Raw genomic sequence first — 12,011 nt, 5'->3', positions numbered from 1 at the left:
CTTTAGTTTAGGTAAAGGTTAATTAAAGGCACCTATACCTCCGCTTTTACTTAGTAGACTAAGGTCGCGTAGTAAGCGCTTATTACTACTTAAAGGTAAGCTAACTAGTCCTATACTAAGTCCTATACGATCTTATATAGTTTCCCTCTTATAAGTATTATCTTATAAAATATAACTATAGTATAAAAGATTTAAGACTAGATTACCTTAATATAAACTTCCTTAGTATATAGTAAGGTATAGCTTTATATAGATAATATAAGCTTAATTAAGGCTATAGTCTAGTACTTTATCTTCGCCTAAAGCTATTTTAAGTATACTTTTTAGTATAGTTTTTAGTATACCTAAACTCTTAGTAAGCGGGCCTCTTAGACTAATATTACTACGTTAGTCTTAAGGTAAACTAGCGTTATTATTACTTATCTCTTTTATATAAAGTATATTAACTTACTTTTTAATAGTTTAAAAGTAACTATAAACTTAGCCGCTTACTCTATATATACCTTTTAGGCCTCTTCTAAGTATACTATTATTATTACCTTATTAAGTTTAATACTAACTATATTTATATTATCGGTAAAGCTAATAATATAAATACTATATATTATACTAAGCCTCTTATATAAGGGGGTTATATAGTATAAATATAAGATTAAGGATAAGAGGGAGCTTTAAAGGACTCCTATTAATACTTAAGTTAGCTTTAAGGTCTTCTTATTAAAGTAAAGGGTCGATCTTTTATTACTTATAAAGCTTTATATTAAGCTTATAAGCTATCTAAGGTATCTTTAAAGCCTTAGTTCCCTTATAAGCTTATTATAGTTAACTATATTAAATATGCCTTTAATATCTAGCTATAAAAATAATATAATACTCTTTTAAGCTTAGGTTATATATATTAGTTCTATTACTAATAAGATCGCTACCTTTATAAAGCGCTCTTTCTTATTTCCTATTTATCTATTTAATAAGATATCGTTCGCTTTTATTACTCTTATAATCTTTTAGGCTATTATCTATTTAAGTACTTTCCCTATTATAAGTAAGAGGGAAATTAGTCTCTATCCCCTTACTATATAATAGGCTTCTAGCCTCTTACCTAGCTTTTAGATTACTATTATTTTCGCGCTATAAAACTATTCTAAGAAATATAAGAGTTAGGTATAGGCGTTAAAGATTATAGCTAGTTATTAAACTAAGGCTAGTTTATACTTCTTAATAAACCTTAAGGGGACGCTATTTAAGCCCGCTACTTTTTAGCTTACTATCTTACTTAGCGCCGCTATAATATTAGCTAGCTAGATCTATTAATTAACTATAAAGGTCGCCTTAGCTATAAGCTAAGGTAGCTCTTAAGTTATACCTACCTTTAGTAAGAAGAACTTAGCGGCTAATATCTAAGCATTCCCTTTAAAGGTTTCTATTAATCGGTCCTTACCCTCCTTAACTAATAGCGGGATATAGGTCGGTTTTAGTAATAGCCTATTATAGAGGCTAGCTTACCTCTTTATATTTTAAAGCTTAGTATTATTAGCGCTAAATTCTTTTAAGAACTCGCGTTAATAAGCCCTCTTTACTTTATAAATAGTCTACTTCTAAGCTATAAACGCCTTATATAGGTCTACCTAGTTTACCTTACTCCTTTCCCGCCTATACTTCCTCCTTACCCTCTTAGCTTCCCTTATTACCCTCCCTACCTTTAAGGTAAACTATACGTTACCCTTAGGTAATACTTACCCTTTAGCGCGGAACTATAGCTATCGCGATCTATATTAAAGTAGTAAAGATATAGTTTAAGTCTTAGTTAATATCCTAAAGCGTTTAGAGCGTTAGCTAGTATAATCCTAACTAAGATATAGTCTTAGCTTTAACTAGCTTTACCTTTACTTCTTTTTACCTTAAGGCTAGTTTAAGTACCTAAGCTTAGGTATTAACCTATAATATAATAGTTTAAGGGATATAGTTTAACTTAGTAAGGTTTAAGTTAAGCTTAATATACTATATCTTAGTTTTTAGCATTACTTAAGCTAGGTTAATAGTACTATCCCTTTAGCTATAGAAAAATCTTATATATTCCCCTCTTAAAGTAGCGAGTTTAAGTTATAATCTTATTACCTCTTATATAAGTTATATCGCGCTATCTAAGGTTTTATTATATCTATCTTAAAGTAGGTAATAAATATTAAAGTCCCTTATTATTATTATAAGGTACTTTAGTTTAATTACGCTTAGGTTATATAATACTCTAGCCCTTATAGCCCTTAGTAATAAGTAAATTATATATAATTTAATACTATCCTTAAAAATTACCTTACTTTAGTTTAGTTTAAACTAAGGCGACTAAGTCCTTAGCTTAAGCCTTTTATATACGTATAGTATATACCTCCCCTCTTTATAGACTAAGCTATAGGGCGCCGCTTTAAAAGGGGGGGGGCCGCCTCTTAGTATAGCTTTTACTTCTTATAATACTATTAAGTTAAAGCTAGCTTAGTAGTAAAGCGCTAACTAAGCTAACTTATATCTCTTTTATATATTCTAAAATAGTACTTTTAGTTATATATAAGTAAAGTTAAGGTAAAAGGGGTTATTTATATAAAAAAGGAGGCGCTTTATCTCTTAGCGCTTCTTTATTTACTATACCTATAGATATCGTTTATAGTTAGTTCGGCCTCCTTAGCCTTACTAGCCGGCGGGTATCTTAAGCTCGACCTTATATCTTAGCACGGTCTACTTAGTCTTTACTTTTAGACCGCGGTCGATTTAAGAACGCCCTAGGTTTCGATAGTAAGGAGCACTTATTACTTAGCGTATATCTAGGTATTTATAAACTATTAAAGTTATTATAAGTAGTTTTCCCTTACTTTTTCCTAGGCTTTATTCGCTATAAGGTAAGTTTAGGTTTATAATAAGTAGTCCTTTTAATATAAAATATAGTTATAAGGGATTTTACCCTTCTTAGCTTTATATTTATCCTTGCCTTTATTATATACTATACTCTTATATTAACTATAGAGTTATATTAATATATATTATTTAGTAATATAGCTATACTTATAATAATTATAGTACCTTTATAGTTAGACCGACTTATTATAGGGTTTATATTAAAAGATTTATATTTTAAGGACTAAGCTTAGGTTATAGAGCTTATTAGCCTCTTTTAAGCTATTAACCTTAATAAGTATAGTTATCGCTATCGATATCTTAGATTAAGGGTATAGCGCTTAGGCCTAAAAGACCTTAACTTTATTTACTTTAATAATCTTATAAAGTAATCGCTCCTTATTTACTATCGCTACCTTTAAGAGGATATTCTTAGCGACTACTATATATACGTAGTAGGTAATTATAGCTTTTAGTTTAAATATAGCCTTAACCTAGCCTTAGTCCTTTTAATAGGCTCTTACTATAGTATTAAATATAACCGTAATATTTTTACTTTAAAGACGCCTTACTACTATAGCGCTTATAGCTTTTAAGGCTATATTTACCGCTTTTACTATATCCTTTAGTTCGCGGCTTAGGATTTTAAGCGGCGCTTTAATAAAGACTATAATAATCTTATATTTATAGCGTCGTAAGTTAGTACCCCTAGCTTCCGGCACCCCTTACTTCCGGCACCCCTTACTTCCGGCACCCTTTATAGTACTAAGGTAGGTATATTTTAAACGTAATTAAAGCCGTATTTTAATATTATAATAATTAAATTTAATGTTTCTAGCTACTCTAGCTACTAGCTATTATAAAGAGCTTTAAATCCTACGTTCTAATTAGCTATAGCGGCGGTAGCTAGCTTAAGTATATACTTAAGCTATTTCTTTATCTTTATAACTTATTTAATTTATATAAACCGCCTATTAAGGTCCTAAGGGACCTTTTTTTATTTTTAAGGCTATAAATAATATAATTAATACTTTAGCTATTATATTTAAAGTTAGGAGGCTATAAGCTACTAATTTTACTTATTAAGGCTATAGCTAACCTTACTAAAGAGTAGTTAGATTATATAGTTAACTTAACCGCGGTTTTCTAGCCTTATAATAAAGCAACGGACTTCTTATAATCGTTTAAGCGTTTTAAGGGTATTATAAATAGGTAGGGTACTAGAATTCTTTCTTTTTAATAGCGTTAATAGCGTTAATAGCTATAATAAGATAAACCGGCTTAGTAAGGGCTTTACTATATTAACTAGCTATATTCTTAACCTATACTACCCGCCCTTAATATTCTTTTTAGTTAGACCGGCTTACTAGGCCTAATAATATACTTAGAGGAAGGTAGCCTTACTAATTAGCGCTATATCGTTAAAAGATACGATTTTTTTAAGTTAACGTTAATAAGCAGCCTTAATTAGTAAGAAAACTAAGATATTAAAAGGTTAAAGGATATAGGAGGAGTATACTAATAGAAAAAGAAGATAAATACGATTCTTAAAGCATTTATATATAAAATCGTTGGTCTAATAGCTCTTATAGCTATTAATAATAAGGAGAACGTTCCCTTATAGGTAGCGCCTTATTTAAGGGATAAATACTTACTTAAGCTATTAAATAGCGATAGAATCGCTTATCTAGCCCTTTAAGGAAGTAATAAAGTCCTAATCCTTTAGAAAATCGAGTTTATTAGGTAACTATTACTATTAGAGGTCCTAGCCCTTAAAGATTATAAGGGGGGTTAAGGCCTAGCCTATTATAGAGACGTATTTAACGATTATAGTTTAATAACGCGATCTAAGCCGCTTTTTAATAGCCTCCTTCCTTTTTAAGCTCCCTAGTACTAGCCCGTTATAGCTAAGGCCCTTAAAGATACTTATTTCGTCTATATTAAAGCGTGATTCTAGTAGGATTGCCTATATAGCTAGTAGCTTAAGTAATTAAAACTATTCCTTAATCCCGCTAATAAAGGCGCCGTTAATATAAGTAGAATTAAGAGATTTACCTTTAATTATACTAATCTCTAGGTTTTAGGCTAAAAAGCTTAAAACCTAGTGTTTTTTAAGCGGGCGGGGGTCTTTACTAGCTATAATAATATAGCTAGTAAATTCCCTAAGTTAATAATATATTAAAGATAGCCTAAGGGCCGCTTAAGTAAGAACCTATTTATAAAGGTGTTTTTCCTACTCTTAACTAAGCCTTTAAGATACCTCTTTTACCTCCTTTATAAGTAGGGCTCCTTTAAGACGCGTTTAAAGGGTTATTCTTAGAATACCCTACTTATAACTAGCTTAAAGCTAAGGTATACTATTATTAATAGCTTTAAGCGCTTCTTAGAGCTAGTTTTTAGTATATTTAGAAAGATAAGGCATTGCTAATTCGAATAATATTTATTTTATAATTATTAAATAAGAGATATATAAGAAAACGTAGTTACGATATAGTAGGTAGTTAACGTAATAGTAATATAGGGAGGTGCTAGAAGTAAGGGGTGCTAGAAGCTAGGGGTGCTAACTTAGGACCTATTTTACTATAGCTTTATATTAAGTTAGTTCTTTAGTCTTAGCTATAACCGCGGCCTAGGTTCGCTTAGGGCCCCTTAAGCTTAAAGTAATACTTAAGCGGAGTTCTTCCTTAACTACCTCCTTAATTACTTCTTAGATTATCGTTTTAAAGCTTTCGTCGGCGTAGAGTACCGCTAATAACGCGCTACTAGCGCGGCTCTTTATATTAAAGAGCTATTCGACTACTACCTATACCCTACTAAACTATATACTTAGGATAAAGCCCGCTAGTTTATTATATACCGCTTTTTCTATAAGGTCGCTCGGCGCTTAAGCTAGTATTATATCGCTACTTTAGGTTTATTAACTTACCTTATTAAGGTATATAAATTTAAGTAATATCTCTTTACGCTATACGCTTTAATTAAGCCTAGTATATTAATAGCCGCTACTATATCTACCTACCTCTTAGCCTCGGCGTAATATCGTTACTAAGGGTAATCGATACCGCTAAATTAATTCCTAGTATTAGTTAGTATTTTAGTCGCGATATATACTTATTATAGGTATATATTAATTTCGCGAGAAGATTTTTTTAATAAAAGGGTATTAATAATAGCCTTTTTAATTAACTCTTACTTCTTTTAAATATAGTATAAAAGGAGGAAGGTTATATATATAGCTAACTATTATTTTTATCCCCTTAGCTATATAAGGTTTAAAAGCCTAGCTATATTAACTAAATAGCTTAGCTAAGTAGTATATAGCTTTTTAAAGACCTTTCCTAAGTAGTTAAGTAAACTTATAACCTTATAAGACTTAAGGATAATATAGTTTAGCTTATTTTACTTAAGAAGTATTATAAAGTAAGTAAAAGTATAAGCTTAAGTATAGTTTATTAAAAGAAAGTTAATAATTTATAAGGAAAAAAAAGAAAAGTATAAGCCTAGCTTATATAAGCGCGGAGGCTACTTATATATAAACTTAGCTTAAACCTTAGTCTAAGCCTATATAAGGCAAAAGCCTTTATATTATACCCTTACCTAGCTTTTAAAAAAGCGCGCTTTTAAATAATACTTAATACTACGCTTAAAGGGATAAAACCCTTATATAAACTATATATACTTAGTCGTAGAAAAAACATTAGTAAATAATATATAATACCTTCTTAAGTAAGCTTCTTAGATAAACTATATTATTAGTAGGAGCCGCGCTTTAAGAGTTAAGCTTTAATACTTATAGCTTAAAAGTAAAAGTATATAAAATAATATATAGCTAGCTTTAGTAATCTTATAATATCCTACCCTTTTTATATTAGTATATAGTAGTAGCTCTTAGTATTATAATATAAGAGATAGTACTTTAGTATATAAAGCTTTACTTTTTTTTATATAAAGCTATATAAGCACTCCCTTTTACTATAGTTATATTATATTAACGGCCTTCTTATATCTTAGCTACCTTTTTAATCGCTATTAGTATATATCCTATTTATATAGTAGCTACTATTATATATAAGGGAACGCTAATAAAGCCTATAAAAGTATTACTAAGATTACTTATTACTAGAGTTATTATTATTAAATTTAACCTTTTTTTTATCTTAGTATATAAGGAACGGTATTCCTACTATAAATAAAGTAGCTATAATATACTCTCTTAATTATATAAGCTAATAAGTAGTATAATAATTATAGATAAAATCTTATATTATAGAGTAAGGATCGCTTATTAATTTACACGTTATTATATATTAAACGGGTTGCTAGTTATTATATAATCGGGAATCGAAGAAATAGAGCTAGCTTAAAATACTAGCTAAGACCTCTTAAAAATACTAGTACGACTAACCTCCTTTAAATATAAATATTAGTAGAACTAAGATACTTCTTAATATACTTAAGGTATTACTAAATTCCTTAGTCTTAGGGCTATATAGTAGCCTAAATCTAGTCCTAAAAGGTTCTTCCGTTTAGCTATAATTATCTATTTAAGATAGTATATCCGCTAGTAGATAGATAGAGGATTATTAACTTTAATACCTCTTCTATATACTAATATATTACTAATAAATTCTATTAAAAATCCTACCTTATACTCCTGCTTCCTTTCTATTATATAGACTTATATAATTCCTTAATTTCCTAAAATTCCGCTTTTACTTATATACCTTAAGATAGCGTATATACCCTTTTATTACTTAAAGTATATTTACCTATACTTCTTAGCTTAGGTACTTTAAAACTAATAAGATTTACTACTATAGCCTATATAGCGACCTTTTTATCGCTACCTCTTTTTATCCTTAGTTCTTAAAGTAAAGATAGAAATATTTATAATATTATTAATATTATTCTTTTTTTATACTATAAAAAAAGATAAAAAAAGAAACTTATTACTACTAAGCTTATAAAGAAAGTAAATAAGATTAGTATATATATTTAATAGTATAAACCTTTTACTTAAATAAGTATAATAATTTATATTTAAGCTTATAATAAGGTAAATATACTATATTATATTAAGCTAGCTATATATATTTACTTAATAAAGTACTTTTAGCTATTCTTTACTTATTAATATTATACTATATAATACTAATAAGGCTATAGTTAAGCCTAAGGGGCCTAAGGGGCTTTAAAGGCCTTATAAGTATAAAGAGGCTAATATTATTAAGTATTAATTATTCCCTTATAAACTCTATATTATACCTTATTAGTTATAAGGTATTTTCTTTTATAGTTATAGTATTAAACCTAAAGTAAGAGTAGCCTTAGCTAGCTTTATAGCTAAGGTAGTTATAGTCCTTAGTTAAGTACTTTTCTAAGTAAAAGGTAGACTTAATAAGCTATTAATAGGTCTAAGGGCTATAGTTAAAAGAAATGTACTTATAATACTATATATATATAGTATATTCCTTATAAGCCTTAACTTAAATCTATAAACCTATTATATAAAGGCTATTTTTTTAGTACTTAGCCTTTATAGCTTTTAAAGGGACTATAAAAATAATAGATCCTACCTTTTATATTAAGCTTAAGGTACCTAGCTACTTAAACTACCCTAGGATATCGATCCTACTAAAGGTTTTAGCTTCTATAATAAAGATATTAAGGATAAGAGTCTTTAAGAGGTTAAGGACGCTCTAAGCTACTAGCTTAGTTTAGCTAGTAAGAAGGTTAGCTAATTTAATAAGTAGCTCTTTAAGGTATAAGGACTACTTTTCTTATTACTTTAAAAGCTTCTTTACTATATATAGGGCCTTTATCGTTATAACTATATTACCTTTATTTAAAGTTAATAAAGCTAATATAGCTAGTTCCTATATAGCTTTATTAAGCTTATTATAAAGAGTACTAAGGTTAATAGTTAGCGTTAGTAATTCCTTCTTTAGCTTTAAGATAAGTTTAAAGTCCTCTTTTATATTCTTTTTAGCTAAGGCCTTAATTAAGGCTTTAGCTAAGGCTTTTACTAGAGCCTTAGCTAGGGCCTTAGCTAGGGCCTTAGGCGCTTCTTTTATAATAACCTTAGCCTATAAGCTTACTTTAAGGTTTCCTTAAGTAGCTTTAAGCTACTAAGCGGCCTTAAGCTAGTATAAGGGCTATTATAAGCGCTATTAGCGGTTTAAGGTCCTTATAGCTACCTTCTTAAGCCCTTTTATAAAGGTCTTATAAAAGGGTATAATTTTTTACGCTTCCTTAAAAGCCTAAAAGGCCTACTAAAAGAAGCCCTAAGCTTAGTCCCTAGGAAAGGGGTACTAGGGCTAGGGCTAGATTTATTATAAGTATTAAAATATAGGTTAAATAGGTATAAGGCTAATAGGGCTATTAAAGGTAGCTCTTTTTCGCTTCTTTACTTACTTTAAGGGCTAGTTAAGCTAAAAGTAGCTAGCTTAAAGTAAAGCTAAGCTAGGCTTAAAAAGGCTAGTCTTTAATATAAGCTAAGTATTATCTTTTATCTTAATATCCTTTAAGTCCTAGTCTTAGGTCCTAGGCCTTTCTTTTAAAGTCCTTAAAAGGTATTAGCCTTTTAAAGCTTTTTTTAAATAGGCCCTAACTTTTAAGGTACTTATTTTAACCCTTAAGTTAAGGGGGCTAAAGTTAAAGGGGCCCTCCTTAAGTTTAAGCTAGGGTCCTAGGTTAGGCCTATTAGCAGGGGGTATATACCCTTAGTTAGTAAAGGTAAGGAAGAGTTTTCTATTTATATAAAAGAGAACTTTACTTAATTTATAATCTTTAGTAATATATTATATACCTACTAGTAGCTATATAAGGCTATACTTAAGGGGGCGTAATACGCTATTTATAACGGTTTTAGGTATATACTTTTTTATATTTTAAGCTTAGTTTTAAAAAGTTAGCTAAGAAGATATAATAATTTTTTTAACTACCTTATCTTTATCTTAGCTAGGAAGGTTAAAGGGGCTTCCCTTCCTTTCTTAGAGCTATAGAGAAGAGGTAAGCTAAGGGCCCCTTTCTATCTCTTAAAGGTCTAGTAAAGGACCTCTCTTTCCCTCCTATAGTTTAAGCACCTTAGGATAAGGTGCCTAGCTATATACCTTCCTTAGCTATAATAGTAATCGTCTCGGTCTACCTTATTAGTTTTTTTTAAGAAGGAAAATAAGAAGCTAGCCCTAAAAAGAAGCTAGTAAAAGGCCGAGAGGGTCGGCCTAGGCCTCTAGGTTTTAAAGCTCTATATAATAGCTAGTAGCTTAAATAGCTAGAAAATACTAAATTAATCTATCGCGATATTAAACTATAGCTTTAATTACTATTAAGATATACCCTTTTTATTATAGGAAGGGTGCTAGAAGGGGGGTTATACTATAAGCTAGGTAGCTAACGTTATAACTAAAGCTAGTAAGTTAGCCTACCTAAAGTCTAGTATACCTTAATACTAGTACTAAAGCTCTATAATACTAAGGCAGGTATATTCTAATAGTAATTAAAGCTATATTTTAACGTTATAATAGTTAATTATAGTGTTTTCTAGCTATTTAAGCTACTAGCTACTATATAGAGCTTTAAAATATATATCTTAATTAGCTACGGTAATAATAGCTAGCTTAAGAATACGCTTAAGCCGCTACCTTATCTTAATAACTTAATTAATCTATACGAACTAGCTATTAAGATCCTATAAAACCTTTTTCTATTTTTAAGGCTATAAATAATATAATTAATACTTAAGCTATTATATTTAAAGCTAGGTAGCTATAAGCTATTAATTTTAATTATTAAGGGCGCGGCTAACTTTATTAAAGAGTAGTTAGATTATACGGTTAACTTAACCGCGATTTTTTAACCTTATAATAAGGCGGCGAACTTCTTATAATCGTTTAAGTATTTTAAGGGCATCGTTATTAGCTAAGGAGCTAATATTCTTCTTTTTTAATAGCGTTAACGGCGTTAATAGCTATAGTAAGATAAAGCGGCTTAATAAGGGCTTTACTATATTAATTAGCTATAAACTAAACCTACGCTAACCTCCCTTAATATTCTTCTTAGTTAAGCTAGCCTACTAGGCTTTATAGTAGATATAAAGGAAGGTAGCCTTACTAATTAGCGCTATATTGTCGAAAGATATAATTTTCTTAAGTTAACGTCGGTATATAGCCTTAATAGGCAAGAAAACTAAGATATTAAGTAGTTAAAGGATATATAAAGAGTATAATAGTAGGAAAAGGAGATATATACTATTTTAAAAGTATTTATATATAAAATTATTAGTCTAATAACTCCTATAGCTATTAATAATAAGAAGAGTATTACCCTACTTATAGTACCTTATTTAAGGGATAAAAGCTTACTTTAGCTACTAAATAGCGATAGTATTACTTATCTAGCCCTTTAAAGAGGTAATAAAGTCCTAATCTTATAGAAAATTAAGTTCGTTAAGGAACTATTAATATTAAAGGTCTTAACCCTTAAAAATTATAAGGGGAGTTAAGGCCTAGCCTATAGTAGAGACGTATTCGACTATTATAGTTTAATAACGCGATCCTAGCTACTTTTTAAGAGTCTCTCGCTTCTCTAAGCTCCTTAGTATTAGACTATTAAAGCCGAGGCCCTTAAGGATACCCGTTTCGTCTATATTAAAGCGGGACTCTAGTAGGATTGCCTATATAGCCGGCAGCTTAAGTAATTAAAACTATTCCTCGATATAGGCTATAGAGGCGCCGTTAACGCGAGTAGAATCGAGAGATCTACCTTTAATAGTACTAATCTCTAGGTTCCGGGCTAAAAAGCCCGAAATCTACTACTTCCTAAGCGGACGGGTATTGCCGCCGGCCTTAACGATATAGCTAGCAAATTCCTTAACCTAATAATACGTTAGAGGTAGCCTAAGGGCGGCCTAGGCAAGAACCTAGTCGGCAAGGTGTTTTTCCTGCTCTCGGCTAAGCCTCTAATATACCTCTTTTACCTCCTTAATAGGCAGAGCCCCTTTAAGACGTATATAGAGGGTCCCTCTTAGAATACCCTACTTTCGACTAGTATAAAGCTAAGGTATCCCGTTTTTAATAGCTTTAAGTGCTTCTTAGAGCTGGTTTTCGGTATACTTAGAAAGCCGAGGC

Source organism: Hirsutella rhossiliensis (assembly GCF_020360975.1).
Source record: "Hirsutella rhossiliensis strain HR02 chromosome Unknown scaffold00018, whole genome shotgun sequence".
In the NCBI taxonomy this organism is placed as follows: domain Eukaryota; kingdom Fungi; phylum Ascomycota; class Sordariomycetes; order Hypocreales; family Ophiocordycipitaceae; genus Hirsutella; species Hirsutella rhossiliensis.
The sequence above is the reverse complement of the archived record's forward strand: the minus strand, read 5'-3'. Positions refer to the sequence as shown.